Source organism: Pelobates fuscus, chromosome 2, assembly GCF_036172605.1.
Source record: "Pelobates fuscus isolate aPelFus1 chromosome 2, aPelFus1.pri, whole genome shotgun sequence".
Taxonomy (NCBI): domain Eukaryota; kingdom Metazoa; phylum Chordata; class Amphibia; order Anura; family Pelobatidae; genus Pelobates; species Pelobates fuscus.
Genome location: NC_086318.1, coordinates 307,661,357 through 307,686,673, shown reverse-complemented (window position 1 = coordinate 307,686,673; position 25,317 = coordinate 307,661,357).

Below are 25,317 nucleotides of genomic sequence, written 5' to 3'. Positions count from 1 at the left end.
ATGCCAATTCTCTCTGGCTAAAATTATCTTTACAGATGAAGCATTCAAATGTTTATCCATTAAGCTAAAGTGGTTCTGGTGCTAGTAGTGGTTCTAGTGTCCCTTTAATTTGATTTGTTGCTCTACGTATGCCTGGAACATTCTTTCAAGAGTCGTACTGTTGTTAATGTGTCCACAAATTTAGTGATGTATTCCCCTCCATTTAAAGCTGTAGTGGAGTCCTTTATTTTGCAAGATTTTCTGTGGCTGTGGTTCTGGTGGCTCCTTCTGGTATTGCTCATCCATTTGTCATTTATTTCCTCATATTATGGCTTTAATTTTTTACCCATATTTTCTTCAGTTGTCCAGTTGTTTGGATATGAAATCTCCATTCCATTCACCAAAATGTATCCCTAATTCAAAAAAAAATAAAAAAAATTGCTCTTTGCTATCATGGAAAATATGTATATCTATCTATGTGCATTATATTCTTAACTGTGCACATAATACGTATTATGTAACTATTCAACACTATATTACAAATACTGTTTACACATACACACTGTATATTTATATAATATATACATCTTAAATGCTAATGATTTACTCTAGACATATACTCGATATAAAAACTCTACACAAGTTCTATACATTGTATGCACTCTATACTCATGTATATGTAGATTATATACTCTATGTATACCTGTTATGATTAAATGCACTATATACTGTAAATGTGCAATATACATATATACACCATATATCCTGTGTATTCTATATACAATCTGCAATGTATAGAGGTATACACCTAATATACAATATATATATTACATTCAATAGTTATATACTCTATATATACTTGTTATGCTTAAATGTCCTATACACTCTACATGCACTATATACATATATACGCCATATATCCTGTTTATTCTATATACAATCTGTAATGTACACAGGTATACACCGAATATACAATATATATATATTACATTCAATAGTTATATATGCTATATATACTTGTTATGCTTAAATGCACTATACACGCTACATGTATATATACATATATACATATATGCACCATATATCCTGTGTATTCTATATACAATCTGCAATGTATAGAGGTATACACCGAATATACAATATATATACTACATTCAATAGTTATGTTATGTACAATATAAAGGGTTTGCCAATATTAAGAGGAGGATTTGACAAGTAAATAACTTGTTAGTAGTTGAATTTTTCAGTTGCAGGTACATATTATAACTGAGTCTTGGTCAATTCATCATGGGTAATTACAACGAGAAAAAGTTGTGGAATTTAAATCTCAAAATGGCAGGTCCATTATTTTAATGCAAAGAGCTTACCACTGTCACTTCAATGTAAGCTGCCATCTTTTGTCCATTATTTGAGCTGCTAAATACATCCTGTCTGGATATCTGAAGTTTATGTTGTATATTAACAAGCCGCGTACACTTGAGCAGATCAAGGAGAATATCCGTATATAAATTCGAGTCTTTAACATTCGCTTTTGTAATGAACAATCCAATCGAAAGCGTCCAACTTTGCGCGGCGGTAATGGAACTCATTTAATAGACGTCATTTTCCGTACATAGTCAAGCAAATCTTCATACGCTGAGCATTCATTGTATGTAATATCATTGAAATTGGTTCATTCATAAAAAACTGTTATTCACCCCTCAAACCCTACTCTGAATTTTGGCAAACTTTAAACTCTATATACACAATCAAAATACATAAATGTACTATATACTCTACACTATATAAATATTTATTTAATGCACATATATACACTTTTAACACCATTGACTTTATGTATTTATACTCTTTATAGTTTATAAATATATATATATATATACACTCTCAATTAACTTTATGCATATTCACTATATATACAATATAAACGGTATACACACATACATAATTCTATATAATTATATTTTCCATATAGCAAGGCATTAAGGAAAGTCTGCATTATTTTCTTAATTAAGAAGGTGGGAAATACCCACAATGCACTTTCCTTACCTTCTCTTATTAGTCTTTCTTGCATCCTGAACGCACTTAAGCTCTTCATATATGAGACCATCTTGAAAATGGATCCACGTAATATCCTTCCCCTTCTTCTTGATCCCCCAGTCTCTCTTTGGCCCAGATTAAGATGAACATGTAGGACCCTCGGATTGGTGTTTTTAAACATTTCATCAAGCCTGGTTTTAGGTTGTCCTCCTTGGCCCTTGACACCAGCTGTAAACAAGACAACTTTAGATGAGTTGAGCATTCTGATGTTGCTATGACTACTTTTGGTTTCATATCAGTGGATATAAATGATGTCATAAACGGTTTTGTGTTGCACAGGGAAAGTCAATGCTTCAGTGTCAAGCATGCAAAATGTGCAGTCTATTAACAGTCACTCACTCACTCAATCAATCTGCAATGAATGATATCAATGTAGCATTGATTGAAAGATTCCTATGTAGCGGATCTGCAATATTAAATCCCAATATCTCCGCTGGTACAGAAAATAATCATAGAAACATAGAAACATAGAATGTGACGGCAGATAAGAACCATTCGGCCCATCTAGTCTGCCCAGTTTTCTAAATACTTTCATTAGTCCCTGGCCTTATCTTATAGTTAGGATAGCCTTATGCCTATCCCACGCATGCTTAAACTCCTTTACTGTGTTAACCTCTACCACTTCAGCTGGAAGGCTATTCCATGCATCCACTACCCTCTCAGTAAAGTAATACTTCCTGATATTATTTTTAAACCTTTGTCCCTCTAATTTAAGACTATGTCCTCTTGTTGTGGTAGTTTTTCTTCTTTTAAATATAGTCTCCTCCTTTACTGTGTTGATTCCCTTTATGTATTTAAATGTTTCTATCATATCCCCCCTGTCTCGTCTTTCCTCCATGCTATACATGTTAAGATCCTTTAACCTTTCCTGGTAAGTTTTATCCTGCAATCCATGAACCAGTTTAGTAGCCCTTCTTTGAACTCTCTCTAAGGTATCAATATCCTTCTGAAGATAGGGTCTCCAGTACTGTGTACAGTACTCCAAGTGAGGTCTCACCAGTGTTCTGTACAATGGCATGAGCACTTCCCTCTTTCTACTGCTAATACCTCTCCCTATACAACCAAGCATTCTGCTAGCATTTCCTGCTGCTCTATTACATTGTCTGCCTACCTTTAAGTCATCAGAAATAATCACCCCTAAATCCCGTTCCTCAGATGTTGAGGTTAGGACTCTATCAAATATTCTGTACTCTGCCCTTGGGTTTTTACGTCCAAGATGCATTATCTTGCACTTATCCACATTAAATGTCAGTTGCCACAACTCTGACCATTTTTCTAGTCTACCTAAATCATTTTCCATTTGGCTTATCCCTCCTGGAACATCAACCCTGTTACATATCTTAGTATCATCCGCAAAAAGACACACCTTACCATCAAGACCTTCTGCAATATCACTAATAAAAATATTAAAGAGAATGGGTCCAAGTACAGATCCCTGAGGTACCCCACTGGTGACAAGCCCAAGCTTCGAATATACTCCATTGACTACAACCCTCTGTTGCCTGTCACTCAGCCACTGCCTTACCCATTCAACAATATTGGAATCCAAACTCAAAGATTGTAGTTTGTTGATAAGCCTTCTATGTGCAACAGTGTCAAAAGCCTTACTGAAATCGAGGTAAGCAATGTCTACTGCACCACCCTGATCTATAATTTTAGTTACCCAATCAAAAAAATCAATAAGATTAGTTTGGCATGATCTCCCTGAAGTAAACCCATGTTGTCTCTGATCTTGAAATCCGTGTGTTTTTAGATGTTCAACAATCCTATCCTTTAACATGGTTTCCATCACTTTCCCCACTACTGAAGTTAGGCTTACTGGCCTATAGTTGCCCGACTCCTCCCTATTACCTTTCTTGTGAATGGGCACAACATTCGCTAACTTCCAATCTTCTGGGACTACTCCTGTTATCAATGATTGGTTAAATAAATCTGTTAATGGTTTTGCTAGTACACCACTAAGCTCTTTTAATAGCTTTGGGTGTATTCCATCAGGTCCCATTGACTTATTTGTCTTTACTTTTGACAGTTGAAATAGAACCTCTTCCTCTGTAAACTCACGTGTAATAAATGACTCATTTATCCTTTTTCTTAACTGAGGTCCCTTTCCTTCATTTTCATCTGTAAATACCGAACAAAAATATTCATTGAGGCAGTCAGCTAGACCTTTATCCTCATCTACATACCTTCCTTCTTTTGTTTTTAATCTAACTAATCCTTGTTTTACTTTTCTTTTCTCATTTATGTATCTAAAAAAGGTTTTGTCCCCCTTTTTTACTAACTGTGCTATTTTCTCTTCTGTGTGTGATTTGGAAGCTCTTATAACTTGCTTAGCCTCTTTCTGCCTAATCTTATAGGTCATTCTGTCTTCCTCACTCTGGGTTTTTTTTATAATTACTAAATGCTAACTTTTTGTTTTTTACTATTTTGGCTACATCTGTGGAGTACCACAGTGGTTTCTTGAATTTTTTGCTTTTACTGACAAGCCTAATGCAATTTTCTGTTGCCTTCAGTAGTGCAACTTTTAAATAATCCCATTTCTTTTGGACTCCATTTAAATTGCTCCAGTCTGATAATGACTCCTTTACACATATTCTAATTTTGGAAAAGTCTGTTTTTCTAAAGTCTAAAACTTTTGTTTTTGTGTGGTGTGACTCAGTCACTGTTCTTATATTAAACCACACTGACTGATGATCACTGGATCCTAAACTTTCACCTACAGTAATATCTGATACCAAATCTCCATTTGTTAACACTAAATCTAGTATGGCCTCTTTACGAGTTGGCTCCTCAACGACTTGTTTTAGAGACAATCCCAGTAGGGAGTTTAGAATATGTGTGCTCCTGGCACAAGTAGCTATTTTTGTTTTCCAATTTATATCAGGAAGATTAAAGTCACCCATGATGATAACTTCCCCCTTCATTGTCATTTTAGCTATTTCTTCAACTAGTAGATTATCTAACTCTTCAATTTGTCCTGGGGGCCTATAAATCACACCTACACGAGTTACTGTGTTATTACCAAATTCTAACGTAACCCAAACTGACTCTATGTTCGCCTCACTAACCTTTATTAGGCTAGATTTTATGCTATTCTTTACATACAGGGCCACCCCTCCCCCTTTCTTGCCTTCCCTGTCTTTTCTATATAAAGAGTACCCTGGTATTGCTATGTCCCAGTCATTTTTCTCATTATACCATGTCTCAGTAACAGCGACTAAATCTACACTATCAGTTGCCATTATTGCCACAAGTTCATGGATCTTATTCCCTAAACTGCGAGCATTTGTAGACATGACTCTAAGCTTATCATTTTTTAACACACTTGCTACAGGCACCTTCTGTCCTTGTTTTGGGGGACAATTGGATTGATGTTTTATAACCCTTTTGCCCCCCCCTCCTAGTTTAAATACATCCTAGCAAAACCTCTGAACTGCTCACTGAGAACATTTGTTCCCTTTTGAGAAAGATGCAAACCATCTTTTTTGTACAGTTTATTTCCATTCCAAACAGAGCTACCATGAGCAATAAAGCCAAATCCTTGCTCCCGACACCATTCACCAAGCCACAAGTTAAAGTCCCTAATACGCATCCGCCTGTCATTCTGAGTGTTATGCACAGGCAGAACTTCAGAGAATGACAATGTGGAAGCAACCTGCCGTATATCATTGGCAAAAACACTAAAAACTTCCTTAACCTCTGAAACCTCATTGCAAGCCAAGTCATTTGTCCCTAAATGGACAAGTACATCCAATTCCCCTTCCTGCTTTGCTTGCTTAACAATATTACCGATACGTCTCCTGTCTCTGTGAGCAGTAGCTCCGGGAAGACACCTCACAAGACCACCATTGTCCATCTCCACACCTCTTATGATGGAATCCCCCACCAACAACTGCTTTCTATGAGGCCTCACCAAGCCTCTCTGCACAACACCACTAGCCTCAGTGCCTCTCTGCACAACACCACTAGCCTCAATGCCTCTCTTCACAACACCACTAGCCTCAGTGCCTCTCTTCACAACACCACTAGCCTCAGTGCCTCTCTGCACAACACCACTAGCCTCAGTGCCTCTCTGCACAACACCACTAGCCTCAGTGCCTCTCTGCACAACACCACTAGCCTCAGTGCCTCTCTGCACAACACCACTAGCCTCAGTGCCTCTCTGCACAACACCACTAGCCTCAGTGCCTCTCTGCACAACACCACTAGCCTCAGTGCCTTTCTGCACAACACCACTAGCCTCAGTGCCTCTCTGCACAACACCACTAGCCTCAGTGCCTCTCTGCACAACACCACTAGCCTCAGTGCCTCTCTGCACAACACCACTAGCCTCAGTGCCTCTCTGCACAACACCACTAGCCTCAGTGCCTCTCTGCACAACACCACTAGCCTCAGTGCCTCTCTGCACAACACCACTAGCCTCAGTGCCTCTCTGCACAACACCACTAGCCTCAGTGCCTCTCTGCACAACACCACTAGCCTCAGTGCCTCTCTGCACAACACCACTAGCCTCAGTGCCTCTCTGCACAACACCACTAGCCTCAGTGCCTCTCTGCACAACACCACTAGCCTCAGTGCCTCTCTCCACGACACCACTACACTCTGAAAGTGCAGAAAATGAATTATGTAGAGCAACAGACTGTGCAATATGCCTTTTATCCACAACTCCAAGTCTACCAGATCCTACAGTAATCCATCTGCCATTCCTAGTATGTCTCTGCGGCAGTGGCTTTGCAGCAGTTCCAGCTTGAGTTTGTTTACCAGATAATTTACAAATCTCAGACTTCAAAAATACAATCTCCTGCCGCAAAATAGAGAACTGTCTACAGATTAGACAACAAGCAAACCTCCAAAAAGTGGAACGTGAAACAAATGCAAAGCAACTATTACACTGAACTAAGTCTGCCATTCTTGCCAGGTGAATAATTGAAATCAAACAACCCTTAACTTTTTATTTATCCTCCTGAATACCTCGGATTACCTCCAGTTTCTCTCCAGAATATCTCCAACCACACACACACTTAGAAGCAACACTTAGATGAAGCAACCAAGCTCTATTAGCCAAGCTAATGACAACTACCCTTATATACTCCTAAAATCACCTCCCACTAGGAATGTTTAACACCTGGGTAGGCCTCTGCTTATTAGCAAACAATAGCTAATTTAAATAGCAATCAATAGCAAGTAGCTACCTAATCCAATCAAATGCCTTATAATTACCAACAGGAAATCAAACCTTGTGCAGTCAGTAACCTTTTCCTACAGATGAATCTTACCTGTAACAGTAAAAAAGAACTCTTAGCACAGCTCTTAGACAGTTGAAGCTTCTGTAAAACTCTCCAGAATATCTCCAACCACACACACACTTAGAAGCAACACTTAGATGAAGCAACCAAGTGAAGCGCTGGAAATGAAGGCAATATCCCAAATCCCCCAGTAACCGGACGAAACACAGTTCTGGGAGTCAACTGATGATTTTATTCACAAGCTCCAGTATTTATGTGGTTCCCCATGCAAGGGGTTCAGGGCCACCATCAGGGGGTGACAACCTATAACCACACTTAGGGCCACCCGATGGGCTCCCTCCTTCAGGGGCCCGGTCAGCGCTATGGCCGTGAGCTGTCTGTATGCATGTATGTGTGTCTGTCTGTGTATGTATGTGTATGTATGTCTGTATGCATGTATGTATGTCTGTCTGTCTGTGTATGTATGTATGTCTGTGTGTGTGTCTGTATGCATGTATGTGTATGTATGTCTGTCTGTCTGTATGTATGTGTATGTCTGTATGCATGTCTGTATGTATGTATGTAGGTCTTTGTGTATGTCTATGTCTCTGTCTGTCTGTATGCATGTATGTGTATGTCTGTCTGTGTATGTATGTATGTCTCTGTGTGTCTGTATGCGTGTATGTATGTCTGTCTGTATGCATGTATGTCTATATATGTATGTCTATGTATGTATGTCTGGATGCATGCATGTCTGTGTGTATGTCTGTGTGTATGTCTGTATGCATGTATGTATGTATGTATGCATGTCTGTTTGTATGTCTGTATGTATGTCTGTGTGTATGTCTGTCTGTCTGACTGCATGCATGTATGTCTGTGTATGTATGTATGTATGTGTATGTCTGTATGCATACATGTATGTATGTATGCATGTATGTCTGTCTGTATGTATGTCTATGTATGTATATATGTATGTCTGTATATCATTATATATGTATATATGTATGTCTGTATGTCAGTATGAATGTATGTCTGCATATCATTATGAACGTAGGTCTGTGTGTATGTGTGTATGGATGTCTGTATGCATGTGTGTCTGTATATATGCATGTATGTTATTCTGTATGTATGTATGTATGTCTGTATGCCATTATGAATGTATGTGTGTATGGATGTCAGTGTCTGTATGAATGAATGTGTGTGTGTGTGTGTGTGTGTATGTATGTATGTATGTGTCTTTATGTCCTCATGCATGTGTCTGTATGTATGTTAGTATGTGTCTGTCTGACACTATGTATGGCTGTGTGTATGTCTCAGTATGTGTGTGTCAGTATGTATGCCTGTATGCGTGTATGTCTGTTTCAGTATGTGTGTCTGTTAATATGTATCTGTGTCCTTTTGTATCAGTGTGTGTGTTTGTGTTTATGTCTGTGTGTGTATTCCTGTGGGCGGTATTTGGAGGCGGGCCCTGGGGGGCCAGACCCTGAGCTGAGTTAGGGGCCCCAAAATTTCTGGTGGCGGCCCTGAAGGTGTTTCCTTAATCACTTAACAAGGGTTATACAGTAGAGGACTACATGGGTAACTGAATATACAGGACATTTCCCCCACCATGCACTGCTGTATGAGAGGTATACTCCCACTAGAATATCCTGTTACGTGGATTATCCCTCCATACAGCAGAACCGGCTTTTTACACAAAAATCCATAACTTTAACATTATTCGTGCGATTATACCGAATGACCGTTTGGTAGATAGCTGGGGTCGGAGCGCACACTTTGTGAAAGTACCGCTCATATCCCAGCATAAATAACCAAACTCTGCACGAAACATACTTTAATATACATTCGTCTTAAAAATAATGAATACATTATTGAGAACAAAATACCGAAAGACCAGCGCTGCCGAACGACCTGGAAGTCCAGCGGTGTTCGCGCCGTCGAGTAGCCGATTTTAGTTCCAGGCACTCGACGACCAAACACCGCTGGGCAAAAGGAAAATCCAAGATGGCCGCCGCCTCGTGGTCGGTAGCCAAACGACGGCCACCCAGGAAATCAATTAGCAGCCGATTGCTACAATGTTGCAATCGGTTAATGGGAGCCACACAACCCCCTGTGTGTGGGCTCCCATTCGGTACTTTATTTGTTTCACGAACAGTGTGGAAAGTCACTGTTCGTGAAACTACCATATGAATGCTAGCGGCTTTCGTCTGCTAGCATACGAATGCTCTTTATAACAGTTACCAATACATACTGAAAATAATAGAATTAGACCAGCTTTCTAGGACAACCTTTAAACATAAAACAGCCCAGTCTGAAGTGGCTAGGTTTTCCACATCCTAAATGGATCCCAGGTACTGATTTTATATCAAACGATAGTTGTTGTTTTCTTACTACAGTAGTAGTGTTTCACATTCATCTAAATAAATACTGGTTCTTACATTTATACTAGGAATAGATTATACCTTTAAATACTCTGCCAGAATATAATGTGACCCTACAATGGTGCCATTCAGGAAACTCCCCATCAGACATACATTAACATTAATATGAGGTCAAAACATATCAAATATACTTAAAGAAACACTCTAACATTAAGGATACAATTTTTTTCTCACTACATAGATGTATCCCCATTCCCCCCCGCCCAAAAAAAAACTTTACATTTTAAAAGTAATAAGATTTTCTTAGCTTTAGTTCCATAATGTGACGGTTTCTGTTTTCACCGCAGATGCCAATTCTCTCCGGCTAAAATTATCTTTACAGATGAATCAATTTAAATGCTTCTCCATTAAGCTGTAGTGGTTCTGGTGCTTTCAGTGTCCCTTTAATTTGGTTTGTTTCCCTACGTATGCCTGGAACATTCTTTCAAAAGTCGTACTGTTGTTTGTGCGTCCACAAATTTAGTGATGTATTCCCCTCCATTTAAAGCTGTAGTGGAGTCCTTTATTTTGCAAGATTTTCTGTGGCTGTGGTTCTGGTGGCTCCTTCTGGTATTGCTGATCCATTTGTCATTTATTTCCTCATATCCTGGCTTTTATTTTTTCTCCTTTTTTTCTTCAGCTGTCCAATTGTTTGGATATGAAATCTCAATTCCATTCACCAAAATGTATCACTAATTAAAAAAAATTTTTTTTTTTTAAAAATTGCTCTTTGCTATCATGGAAAATATGCATATCTATCTATTTGCATTATATACTTAACTGTGCACATAATACGTATTATGTAACTATGCAACACTATATTATAAATACTGTTTACACATACACACTGTATACTTCTATAATATATAAATCTTATATGCTAATGATTTACTCTAGACATAACCTCGATGTAAAACCTCTACACAAGCTCTATACATGTTATGCACTTTTTACCCATGTATATGTAGATTAAATACTCTATGTATAACTGTTTTGCTTAAATGCACTATATACTCTAAATGTGCTATATACATATATACACTATATATCCTGTGTATTCTATATACAATCTGCAATGTATAGAGATATGCATCTAATATACAATATATATATACTACATTCAATAGTTATATACTCTATATATACTTGTTATGCTTAAATGCACTATACACTCTACCTACACGTTATACATATATACACCATATATCCTGTGTATTCTATATACAATCTGCAATGTATAGAGGTATACACCTAATACAATATATGTGATGAATTAAAATGTATGTGTGTACAATGTCTATTTACTATGTACACCTGTGTTCATTATTACTCAAAATGGCTGCTAGAGCACCCCCTCCCATCGACCAAGACCCTCGTGCAGTAAGATGGCGTCTCCATCCGGAGTTACACCCAAGATGACGATGACATCAACACCCTCAGGAGGAAGTCCATCAAGATTAGGCACTTAGCACCTAACCAATTCAATGTTTATTTTACTAAAACACCTAACACTTAACCAATTGAAAAGTTTCCTTTCTGTATTTGCATACGTTGCATTATTTGCCTTTTTAAGGGGCTACGCCGCCCCCTGACAATACACTTGGAAGTTTTAATTTAACTGAACTTTTCTGTGTCAGTGTGATTTCTTTGGCGTGCACGCTTTATTACATTTAAAACATATGGACGGGGCAGATATTCAAGCAAACACTTGGTTTGGTCCAGAACAATTTGGCGCCCAACCTGGGGCTCCGGGTTTTGTCCCAACGACCAGCCATCCTAGAAGACTCTAGTGGGCTTTTCCCACTATGGATCATATCAGACATGAAGAAATTCAGAGGGCTCCCCCGAGAAATAGGATGAATAGTGAAGATGAATGGATAAAAGCAGTTCATAGAAAGAAATCACCTACTGCCTAGTTTAGGGAACAACCTAAACCCCATAGAGATAGGACCACTTCCTATAATCAAAAAGATAGGGACACATTTAAAAGATCCACTAACTATTTTGGGAATCAAGAACTTTTACATCAAGGAACAGATATGAAGGTTTTTTTTTAGACACCCCGACCCAGGAAGCAAAAGGGCTAAGATTCAACCGCTCACCTCTCAAAAGAAGATATAATTCTCTAGAAGAGAAAAGAGAGGGGGAAAGAGAAATAAGGAGGCTAAGAAAAAGATAATACAACCAGCTGAGCTAATAAAAAATTTGAATATCTCACAAAAAAATTTAAGTGAAAATCAACTACAAGTCTTAAGAAAAGGCTTTAAATTTGCCCCCAGCGTAGGTCTAAATAAATTCGAAACTTTTTTAGATATCAATGGATATATCAGGAAATTATGTCTGAAAAAAATATTTTTTAAGTTCAGACACAATTACATATCAAATTTCTAATGACAATTTTAAACACACCTATTTGAAAACACAGTCACAATTTTTTCCACATTTTCTCAAAACAAGTAGTATAAAAACTTTTGATAAAGCTTGTATTAAAGATCTTAAATGAGTTAAACCTTTAAATAGATTTCAACATAATTTCACTTTCAAAGAAAAAAATGCTTTGGAAGAACTAAGGGGTGATAAGGAAATTGTTATAAAACCGGCTGATAAGGGGGGGGGAGGGAGTAGTAGTTATGGATAAAGGCTCTTACATCAATTAGATATTCAGACAATTGGCCGATGATAAAACCTATTGCCTTCTGACAAAAAATACAGAACCAGACATCAAAAAGAAAATGAGCATATATCTGGATCAGGGATATCAAAAAGGGATTTTAAACAAAAACTAATATTAGTTTTTAAATTCCGAATTTCCAAAATTCCCAGTAATCTATATACTTCCCAAACTACACAAAGATCCCACACATGCTCCCGGTAGACCTATTGTGGCAGGGGTAGATTCCATATTATCTCCCATGTCACAGTATATAGATTCTCTTCTCCAATCCCTGGTAACATCTAGCCGGTCCTACCTGAAAGATACTATGCACTTGCTCCAGCTCCTAAATGATTTTATATGGAATGAAGATTATCTACTTGTCACTTGTGACGTTATTAGTCTATACACGATCATCCAACATGATAAGGGCTGTGAGGCTGTGGAAATTTTCCTCAATCAATCCAAGATGTTTCAACCAGACCAGATTAGGTTTTTTTTAGAAGGTATTAATTTGATTTAAAAAAATAATTTCTTCTGGTTTGAAGGTAATTTTTATTTGCAAAAGAGGGGCACGGCTATGGGGACCAAGTTTGCACCCAGTTATGCTAACCTTTTTATGTATTTTTGGGGAAAAAAAACATTTTCTCAGGGCATGACTGGGTGACAAACTTGGTCCTGTATCAGAGATACATTGAAGACAACTTTTTTGTTTGGAAGGGGGATCGTGTAAATTTAGACCTGTTTTTTAGTTTTTTAAATTCCAATTCGTGGGGTTTCTTTTTAAGCCAAGAAATAAGCCATGAAAAAGGACACTTTTTAGATCTACAGATTTTTACCAAAGAAGGTATTTTAAAAATGTTAAATCGGTAGATGTTAATAGCTATATTAATATGGAAAGTTGTCATTTTAGTTCTTGGCTTAGTAATATACCAAAAGGACAATTCACAATACTAAGGCGTAACTGCACAGATGATGATACATTTTTACAATCAGAGATTTAAAAAAAAAAAAAAAAAATATGATAAAGGATATGAAGAGATAGCTGTTGAAAGTCAATTTGTGGAAATTTCAAATAAACCCAGGAGTGATCTACTTACGTATAAAGCCAAAGATCAACCTACAGGAAAGGAGATTAATTTTATAACAAACTATAATTCCCAAAGTGGACGTTTTAAATAAAATTTAAGTAGATACTGGCACATTTCAGAACAAGAAGAAGATTTAAGAGAATTTATAGGATCAAAACCTAAAATTATATACGGGGGGTGGGGGGGGGGCTAAGAATCTTTGGCTTTAACCAAAAGCTGTATAACCAAAGAAATAAAAATAAAGATATTTTAGGTTCAGAACTAAAAGGTGTTTACAATTGTGGCAATTGCCAGGGTTGCAAAGAAACTAAAATAAAAAATAAAAAAACAAGCTCTTTTACCTCCTATGTAACGAATAGGAAGTATAATATTAATACTTTTATCTCTTGCAATGTAAACAATGTCATTTATCTTCTTTCTTGTGACTGTGGCATACAATACATGGCTAGAACGACTACATGTCTTAAAATGAGAATAGGCGAACATATTCGCAACATTAAAAAAAAAGTACTTAACCATTCAGTATCCGCCCATTTTGCCTAATATCATAATGGTGACTCCAAATGCCTTTATAGGAATTGAAAGAGTAATAAAACCATGGAGAGGGGGAAATTTTATTAAGATTTTAAATAAGGCTGAAATGAGGTGGGTTTTCGAACTAGACACCTTATCCCCTGCAGGCATAAATATAGATTTTGAGATTTTTAATTACATTTAAATACAGCTATGTTTTAATTATATTTATATGCAGATATGTTTTGGTGTTTTTTTTGCAAATTAAACAGAAAAGTGTTTTCTCTTTTATTCCATACTTTTTATCACATTTTTAATCACCCTTTATATCTTTTTTCTGGAACATGTTTTATATAAATTAGGTTCTATCTATGGGGTTTGTGCAATATTATTTATGCACATTTATATATCTATATGTATATTGACTGAGAGTAAGATAATCTACATAGATGTATATTACATTTCTGATCTTAGATGTGTGTGTATTGATACTGCTTTTCTCTTTCTTGCCCTTATGTTATATTTTGTGAATACCCTTATGCAAAATGGCCACCAGATCACTTCCGTTTTTTTCGGCCTTGGTTACATAACAATGGACTTAATGAACAATATAAACAATGTTTGGGGAGCTAGTACACCCTAGGAGGGCCTTTAGGGTGTACATAGAAGACTGAATAGCCGTGATAAACTTTTGGCCGAAACCAGAAGTACTCGTCATGCTGAACCGGAAGTGACGTGTCGCAAGTAAAGGGGGCGGACCAAACAAGAATTTTTGGCGCAAATTTTGAAAATAAAAGAGCAGACCCCAGACACCATCAACATACCTATGCCTGTTTACTTGAGCCAGTTATACATACTGGCTCATTAAAATGTACTTTTGTGGAAAAGTCAATTTTTAAGTGTATGTATTATTTCTTACTGCACTTCCAGAGCATTGTGCACTTATATATTCTTTGTACTTATAGAGCGCTGAATCTCCTGTTTTTTTATCTATTCTTGTTTGTACTTGGTAGAATTTAGTGGTTGATTCCACAGTGGTTATTAGCAGCACTATTTGACTACTAGCGCCATTGTAGCACTTTTCTTTTCCTTTTTTTTTTTTTTTTTAATTCTTTATTTTTGAAAGTGCATTGTTAGTTGCATATGTAAACATTCCCAAATGACAGTACAATCGTAAGCAATTGATAAAATTTTGGTGTCAGGTACGAGATGTGTTTTTTTTTTATAAGAGATTTAAGAGTGAACAAAGATAGACATTGCAAAATAAACATGAACATGAAATAACTATGCACTTGCTTTACTTAAGGAAATTTAAACTGAGAATGAGTGTCGATTAGCAGGCTTTCTGCTTAATTTATACTACACTTGTATGTCATGCAGTGTAGATTCATTCTAGCATATTATATGCAAATACTCTTGTAGGAGCCTAAGCATGTTCTAAATGGAGTTGTTTACGAGTAACCAATAGAGTAGGTAGTATGCCACTGGGGATTTGTCATGGAATCTGGGGAGGCAGGGGTTAATTACCGAAAATCCTCATTCAGCTGTAGGTCTTTCTTTACCAAGGGGCCGGTGAGTGGAGGTAAGGGTTCTTCCACCGCCTCCGTAGGAATTCTGCTTACAGGCTGCTCAGCGCAGGCATTCTCGTTGAGGCTTAGGTGGCGGCCATTTTAGCTCTAGAGTGCGGGAGGCTGGGTGTAGATTGAATTGTAGTGTTCCCCTCTCTGCTGTCGTGGGCCTTCCAGTGGGGACCGGGATATCCCCCACCGGTCCAAAGGGGGGGAACGGGACCAGGGCCACATCAGAGAGACAAGTGTGCTAACTGGGGGAGAGAGCAGGATGGCGGCCGTCCACCCCGCTCCCTCCTCAATCAGGCCTCAGACACCAAAGTCCTTTCTTCGCCCTCCCGGGCTCTAAAGACTCCCTATCTTGGCATCTGCTGCAGCACCGACTGTCAAGTAGTGTTATTGTCATTATTCCAGGCTCAGTTTAGCTTAGGAGCCGCATATTTCAGTTTATTGGGCTGAGTCTCTCAGGAGCCTCTCCTGCATGCGACCGGGCAGCATGGTGGCCCGGCCCCGCCCCCTTTTCTGTTCTTTTTTAAGACTCTGAGGCAGACCAGCAGTGACGGGATGGAGACTGATCACCTCTGATATACGGTAAGGACTGCCTTAGCACCTTGCCTACATATCCTGTGTTATGGTTGCCTCCAGGCTAGCTGGAAGTAGGACCGCTTGGATATCCTGGTTCCCGAACTTGGAGAGGAAAAGCGCCGCTCCGATCAGCATATCCTGGTATTCCTGTAAGTGTAGAATATCCCACTAGCTATAGTACAGCTGTTCCCTACAACACGAGTCGAGGCTGCGAGTTGAGGGTAAAACAAACTGTTTTAATCGCACTCATGCATGGCAATTTATACAATTTATCTGGCCAAAGGACAACCCCTTTGGACCTGATGGTACACTGGACAATGCAATGTCCCAACCAGTGACAGCAAACTCCATCTTTTGAAAACACTCCCCCCTAGCTTGGAGATAATTGGTTTCAATGGTTACACTAACCTAATTATCTCCAAGCACATGAAAATACCACATTTTATCACCCACATGAAAATAACATAAAAATGCATAACTTTTAAATTTTATTACGAAAATAGCCCATTCGACCATTCTCTGGATAGCTCAGATCTGAGCGCACAAGATATACGAATTGCGCTCAGATCTCACGAACGGTGACCACCCTGATGACAGCCAATTAGGTTGCGGTTAACCACAAACCGCAACTCCAGGGCAGTTAATTGTCGACACACTCCTGTAGCGAGGTGGTCTGCTGTTCGTTAGTTCTTTCGGCGATTTCAAGGTTAACTAGCGGCACACGCCAAGGGTCGGGTGGTTGATCATTCGTATATATGAATGGCTTGCACAATGGGTTTGTATGAAACAAGGTAGCAAGGAGAAACCAAAATAACTGTATGTATCCGACAGAGGGGATCTCTGTAACATGGCTCCCTCCTTGTGGAACACTCTGGCAGACACTGTCTGACTTCTTTTTGGGGCAGACTAAGGCTGTCCAGAACTGAAGTTATTCCGGACTGAGGTCGGTCTGTCTAAATAACCCATTGGCATTGCCATTCTGTTTCCTGGGTCGGTAAGAGATGGTGAAATTAAAAGGCTGTAGGGATAAGCTCCGAGACCCGGTTTAGCCACACCAATGGGTTGTGGTCTGTGACCAGAGTGAACTCCGGACACTCCAGAGTGTCCGTAGAGGTAGGGAGTCAATTTATTTAATGCCCACACCAAGGCCAGACACTCTTTTTCAACTGCGGCATAGCTGACCTCGCGTGGCAGGAGCTTTCGGCTGATGTATGCCACAGGATGTTCCCCTCCGTCTTCTCCTACTTGGCTGAGGACTGCACCCAGCCCGAACATTGAAGCGTCTGTATGGACGATAAAGCATTTATTAGGGGCTGGGGCAGTAAAGACAGGAGCATTGATCAGTGCATTTTTGAGAGCCTGAAAGGCTGTCTCACAGTGGGGAGACCACAGGACCTGTCGGGGAAGGTTTTTCTTCATCAAGTCTGTCAGGGGTTTGGCAATCGAACTATAGTCCGGTACGAATCACCTGCAGTGCCCAGGAAGGCTAGGACCTGGGTCTTGGTATGGGGTGTGGGCCAGTTTGCGACCGCCTCTATCTTGGCTGGCTCTGGTCGCTGCTTCCCACACCCCACTCTGTGACCCAAGTACTGTAACTCAGCCATTCCAAAATGACATTTCTCTGGTTTCAAAGTCAGGCCCGCGGCCCGGATTTGATCCAGGACCATTCCCACATGAACCAAGTGGTCCTCACTGTGGATCGCTATGTCATCCAGGTATGCACAGGCAAAATCCTGGAAGCCATCAAGGAGTCTATCCATCAAGTGCTGGAATGTAGCGGGAGCATTCTTCATCCCGGCATAACCTTAAAGTGGTACAAGCGGAACGGGGTGACAAATGCAGACTTGGGGATAGCCTCCCTGGCCAGGGGAATCTGCCAGTAACCTTTGCAGAGGTCAATGGTAGTTAGATAGTTTCCCCTGGCTATGCGATAAAGTAGTTCATCTACCCTGGGCATTGGGTAGGCGTCTGTCACGGTCTTATCATTGAGTTTCCGATAATACACACAGAACCTGGTAGTGCCGTCTTTCTTTGGCACTAAAACTACTGGGGACTCCCAGGGACTACTGGAGGACTCAATGACCCCTAGTCTGAGCATCTCATCTATTTCCTTTTTCATCTTGGACCTAACCGCTTCGGGCATATGGTAGGGGGCCTCTCTTAAGGGCTGCTGGGGTGTCGACTTGGTGGGTAGCTAGGCTGGTGTAGCTGGGTTCCTGGGAAAAGGTAGAATGTTTGTTTAGCTGCTCCCTCTTTACTGGGCTGAGTCTACCACCTATCCGCACTTGGCCCACTAAATCAGAGAGGGGGACCCTGTCTAACAGGTCGGGTATGGGGAGGTTATCGGGGTAGTCATGAGCGGGGTTACATATAGCTGCCACGTCTTCCTGACTCTCAAGATACTCCTTTAGCATATTGACATGGAAGATTTTCTGTAGGCTTTCATTGTGGCAGCTAGCGATTACATAGGTGGGGTCCCCTCGCTTCTCCACTACTTGGTAGGGTCCCTGCAATGCTTCTTGCAGCTTGTCTGCCTTAACGGGCTTGAGGACCATAGCCTTCTGACCTATATAAAAGCTCCTTTTCCGTGCCCCCCGTCATACCATACTTTCTGTCGCCTCTGGACCATCTGGAGGTTAGCCTGGACCGACCGGGCTAACTGCTCCATACAGTCCTGCAGCTCCAGGACGTATGGCACGATGGGGACTCCAGCATTTTCAGTCTCTCCCTCCCAGGGCTCCTGGATCAAGTTCAGGGGTCCCCGAACCTTGCATCCATACAGTTGTTCGAATGGAGAGAACCCTGTCGTTTCCTGGGGCACCTCCCTGTAAGCGAACAGGAGGTGTGGAATACGTTCCCAATCTCTGTATTCCTGGGTGAAGGTTTTCAACATCTGTTTGAGGGTCCCATTGAACCTCTCACAGAGCCAATTAGTCTGTGAGTGGTAAGGGGAGCTGAGCAGGGATTTTATTTTGCAGACATGCCATAACTGCTGCGTGAGTACAGCAGTAAATTGGGTGCCCCCTACCCGAGAGAACACCTGAACTAATGTATTAGCCACGGTGTCTGCTTGGATGTTAGATAGGGCCACTGCCTCTGGATACCGAGTAGCATAGTCCACCACGGTAAGGATATACCTTTTCCCAGATGGACTAGGGTGGCCAGTGGCCCACTAAATCGATGGCTACCCAGCTAAATGGTTCTTCTATAATAGACATATTGACTAGGTGTGCCTTGGGGTGGTCTCCTCTCCTCCCTACCCGCTGACAGACATCACAGGTATTACAATAGGTCCTCACATCCGCAGGTACCCCCGGCCAGAAGAAGGCATGGGTAATGCGGTGGAGGGTGCGCGTCATGGCTAGGTGGCCAGCTCGTGGCCCACCTGGAGGATTTCTCGCCTATACTTGTGCCCCTATGGTGTAACTTTTTCTCGGTATGCATATATAGCCTACTCCGTTCCCACACAAATGTCTTGTGGTCTAACCCCCCAGCTCCAGTATCTGCCCTTTCTCTATTTCTGAAGGGTTGGGTCAGACTTAGTCTCAGCCTTGAAGGCTGCGGGGGTATCCCAGGGTACGAGGGGTTGGGAACTGGCTACAGTTGGGGATGGTCTTACCTGAGTCTCCCTGCTTGCGACCGGGTGGTTACAGGATGCACCTCATTGTTGTACGAGGGTGCATAGGCTGAAGTCATTGGTCTTAGGTCGTTGCCCAATAAGACCTCAGCGGGCAAGTTGTCCTTAATTCCTACAGTCACAAGTCATTTACCTGCATCCCAATCCAAATGTACTTTAGCAGTTGGCAATTTATACATATCCCCTCCGGCCACTCGAACGGCCACCGCGTTTCCTGAATGCTTATGTTCGGGGACTAGGTGGCTCTGTACCAGGGTGATGGTGGCGCCAGTGTCCCTTAGTCCCTGAGTGGTGCGGCTTCATGTAGAGGTCCCAGGTATTCTTCCATGGGGTTCTCCTTGTCTACACAAAGTGCTCTGGCTGGTCGAGTATATACAGACGAGGTTGAGTTGTAGCTCCTGGGAGAGTAGTTATTATTAAGGGGACAACTGGCGATGAGATGCCCGGGCTGTTTGCATTTGAAGCAGGTAGGATGTGGGCGATTTGGGGTAGCTGTTGGGTGGCCCCGTGTATCGTGTGGGTCCCGCCGGTACAGGCGTACAAAACTAATTTCGTGGGTTTGTTCAGTGATTGTCTCTGGGTTGGGTACGAGTCACCGTTCGGGGGTTAGTGAACTCCTGTAGTTGGGAGTCATGGTGCTCGTCGGCCAGTTTTGCGGCTTCGTTAAGGGTACTGGGTCGTTGGTCCTTTAGCCATTCCCTGTCCTTTTGATCTAGTCCTATCGTAGAAATGCTCCACAAAAATAATTCCAGGATCTCTGCTGCAGTAACTGCCCAACACCCGTTAATAAATGTGTGCAGCCCTTCACATTCGGTGTGCCCATTCGGCATGTGTGTCGTTCGGCTTCTTTTTCATGCCACGGAACTGCCTGTGATACGTGTCAGGGGTCACCGCATATCGTCTCAGCAGCGTATCTTTAACTAGCCTGTATTGGGCCACCTCCTCGGTGCTAAGGGCTTCCATTGCTCGTCCCGCTAGTTTCCCGGCTAAAATATGGGGCCATTCCTCGCTGGGGATCTGGTGAAGCACACCTTGTCTCTCAAAGTCGGTTAAGAATTCGTTGATTCCCATTTCACTTTCCACGAACGGCTTGAACGCCGCGAAAGGAATTTTCCGTTGTCCAGCAAGCTCTGTAGGGTTGCTGTTTTTTTTTTTTGTTTATTCTTCATTTTTCCTGTGCATTAGATTACAGAACAGAGTAGTCTGTAGCGCCACGACAGCGGTTACATGCATTTTAACGGCATACATGGTCACGGCAAAGATAAACTGCACTTTTTTTTTTTTTTTTTTTCGTAGGTAAATAAATCACGCTAGGAACATTGTTAAGCTGATAAACATAGTAAATACATGTTTGCTTTGCACGTCTATTGTGTTGGGTCACGAGTGGGTCGACAAGCTTAAAATATTAAACATAGTATGATTTCACCTTGCTCAGTGGGGATTAGGGACAAGTAAATATTGCCTGACTAGTTAAGATTTACACATTAGACATATTAGCATAATTGCACACATTTTGCTAAGTTATCAAGAGTGGCACTTTTTTAAGGAAGGTCGTAGCATGCCGCTTAGTTATGTTAGCCTGAAATCGCTTTATCATAATGAGCTGCCTAATTTCCTAGCATTTATACAGATAGGCTTGGAATTATGTGGGTATATTCTCAAGATTGCCTATGTGTGGCATTTTTAAGTAAACAAGATAAGTCAGACGCTTGTGATTCATAGTTTGCAAGATGTACAGTCGTAGTTAGCCTGATCCAGCAGTTATACACAAACAATTTCTGCCGACTCTAGACAGTAGAACAGTAGAAAAAGTGAACTATGTTAACTGAAAACAGGTTGAACATATATGCATTTGGACTTATGTGATATTCTCATTATATCTAGCTGCTTGCTGACATTCCAGGTTATGTGAAGCTCGGTTAAGGCCCTGCATAACACGCTAAATTCAATGCTTGTGTTTTGTATAGCTCTAATAAAAAGTAGGATGTAAAAAAACGGGTCGCAAGAGTATTCTGAGAACGGACAGCAACTGAAATAGCCTGCCCTTCGGTAGGTCCCCGCTCAGAACTCAAGCTGGTTTTAGCTCATCTTGTGCCATTACAGAGAGAACATATCTGAAGCATATCAGACTGAAGGGCAGGCTATTTCAGCTGCTGTCCGTTCTCAGAATACTCTTGCGACCCGTTTTTTCTCTCCATAAGTTTAAAGGGTAATCCAGACGTGGACCCCTTGCTCACGGTGCCTAGAGAGATATCAGCTATGCCTCACTGATGATGCCTAACAAGGTTGAAACGATCGTCTGGGGTTGCTGTGTCTCTCGTGCAGAGAGAACTTGCTGGCATTTCGGATCTGGACTGCCCGTATGGGTGGGACCAGTCTGATATGCTTCAGATATGTTCTCTCTGTAATGGCACAAGATGAGCTAAAACCAGCTTGAGTTCTGGGCGGGGACCCACCGAAGGGCAGGCTATTTCAGCTGCTGTCCGCTCTCAGAATACTCTTGCGACCCGTTTTTTCTCTCCATAAGTTTAAAGGGTAATCCAGACGTGGACCCCTTGCTCACGGTGCCTAGAGAGATATCAGCTATGCCTCACTGATGATGCCTAACAAGGTTGAAACGATCGTCTGGGGTTGCTGTGTCTCTCGTGCAGAGAGAACTTGCTGGCATTTCGGATCTGGACTGCCCGTATGGGTGGGACCAGTCTGATATGCTTCAGATATGTTCTCTCTGTAATGGCACAAGATGAGCTAAAACCAGCTTGAGTTCTGGGCGGGGACCCACCGAAGGGCAGGCTATTTCAGCTGCTGTCCGTTCTCAGAATACTCTTGCGACCCGTTTTTTCTCTCCATAAGTTTAAAGGGTAATCCAGACGTGGACCCCTTGCTCACGGTGCCTAGAGAGATATCAGCTATGCCTCATTGATGATGCCTAACAAGGTTGAAACGATCGTCTGGGGTTGCTGTGTCTCTCGTGCAGAGAGAACTTGCTGGCATTTCGGATCTGGACTGCCCGTATGGGTGGGACCAGTCTGATATGCTTCAGATATGTTCTCTCTGTAATGGCACAAGATGAGCTAAAACCAGCTTGAGTTCTGGGCGGGGACCCACCGAAGGGCAGGCTATTTCAGCTGCTGTCCGTTCTCAGAATACTCTTGCGACCCGTTTTTTCTCTCCATAAGTTTAAAGGGTAATCCAGACGTGGACCCCTTGCTCACGGTGCCTAGAGAGATATCAGCTATGCCTCACTGATGATGCCTAACAAGGTTGAAACGATCGTCTGGGGTTGCTGTGTCTCTCGTGCAGAGAGAACTTGCTGGCATTTCGGATCTGGACTGCCCGTATGGGTGGGACCAGTCTGATATGCTTCAGATATGTTCTCTCTGTAATTGCACAAGATGAGCTAAAACCAGCTTGAGTTCTGGGCGGGGACCCACCGAAGGGCAGGCTATTTCAGCTGCTGTCCGTTCTCAGAATACTCTTGCGACCCGTTTTTTCTCTCCATAAGTTTAAAGGGTAATCCAGACGTGGACCCCTTGCTCACGGTGCCTAGAGAGATATCAGCTATGCCTCACTGATGATGCCTAACAATGTTGAAACGATCGTCTGGGATTGCTGTGTCTCTCGTGCAGAGAGAACTTGCTGGCATTTCGGATCTGGACTGCCCGTATGGGTGGGACCAGTCTGATATGCTTCAGATATGTTCTCTCTGTAATGGCACAAGATGAGCTAAAACCAGCTTGAGTTCTGGGCGGGGACCCACCGAAGGGCAGGCTATTTCAGCTGCTGTCCGTTCTCAGAATACTCTTGCGACCCGTTTTTTCTCTCCATAAGTTTAAAGGGTAATCCAGACGTGGACCCCTTGCTCACGGTGCCTAGAGAGATATCAGCTATGCCTCACTGATGATGCCTAACAAGGTTGAAACGATCGTCTGGGGTTGTTGTGCCTCTCGTGCAGAGAGAACTTGCTGGCATTTCGGATCTGGACTGCCCGTATGGGTGGGACCAGTCTGATATGCTTCAGATATGTTCTCTCTGTAATGGCACAAGATGAGCTAAAACCAGCTTGAGTTCTGGGCGGGGACCCACCGAAGGGCAGGCTATTTCAGCTGCTGTCCGTTCTCAGAATACTCTTGCGACCCGTTTTTTCTCTCCATAAGTTTAAAGGGTAATCCAGACGTGGACCCCTTGCTCACGGTGCCTAGAGAGATATCAGCTATGCCTCACTGATGATGCCTAACAAGGTTGAAACGATCGTCTGGGGTTGCTGTGTCTCTCGTGCAGAGAGAACTTGCTGGCATTTCGGATCTGGACTGCCCGTATGGGTGGGACCAGTCTGATATGCTTCAGATATGTTCTCTCTGTAATGGCACAAAATGAGCTAAAACCAGCTTGAGTTCTGGGCGGGGACCCACCGAAGGGCAGGCTATTTCAGCTGCTGTCCATTCTCAGAATACTCTTGCGACCCGTTTTTTCTCTCCATAAGTTTAAAGGGTAATCCAGACATGGACCTCTTGCTCACGGTGCCTAGACAGATATCAGCTATGCCTCACTGATGATGCCTAACAAGGTTGAAACGATCGTCTGGGGTTGCTGTGTCTCTCGTGCAGAGAGAACTTGCTGGCATTTCGGATCTGGACTGCCCGTATGGGTGGGACCAGTCTGATATGCTTCAGATATGTTCTCTCTGTAATGGCACAAGATGAGTTAAAACCAGCTTGAGTTCTGGGCGGGGACCCACCGAAGGGCAGGCTATTTCAGCTGCTGTCCGTTCTCAGAATACTCTTGCGACCCGTTTTTTCTCTCCATAAGTTTAAAGGGTAATCCAGACGTGGACCCCTTGCTCACGGTGCCTAGAGAGATATCAGCTATGCCTCACTGATGATGCCTAACAAGGTTGAAACGATCGTCTGGGGTTGCTGTGCCTCTCGTGCAGAGAGAACTTGCTGGCATTTCGGATCTGGACTGCCCGTATGGGTGGGACCAGTCTGATATGCTTCAGATATGTTCTCTCTGTAATGGCACAAGATGAGCTAAAACCAGCTTGAGTTCTGGGCGGGGACCCACCGAAGGGCAGGCTATTTCAGCTGCTGTCCGTTCTCAGAATACTCTTGCGACCCGTTTTTTCTCTCCATAAGTTTAAAGGGTAATCCAGACGTGGACCCCTTGCTCACGGTGCCTAGAGAGATATCAGCTATGCCTCACTGATGATGCCTAACAAGGTTGAAACGATCGTCTGGGGTTGCTGTGTCTCTCGTGCAGAGAGAACTTGCTGGCATTTTGGATCTGGACTGCCCGTATGGGTGGGACCAGTCTGATATGCTTCAGATATGTTCGCTCTGTAATGGCACAAGATGAGCTAAAACCAGCTTGAGTTCTGGGCGGGGACCCACCGAAGGGCAGGCTATTTCAGCTTCTGTCCGTTCTCAGAATACTCTTGCGACCCGTTTTTTCTCTCCAAAAGTAGGATGTAACATGCTAGGTAACTTGTACCCTTTCAAAGTATAAGATGATATGCTAGGCAACTCGCACATTTTAAAGTAAAATACAAC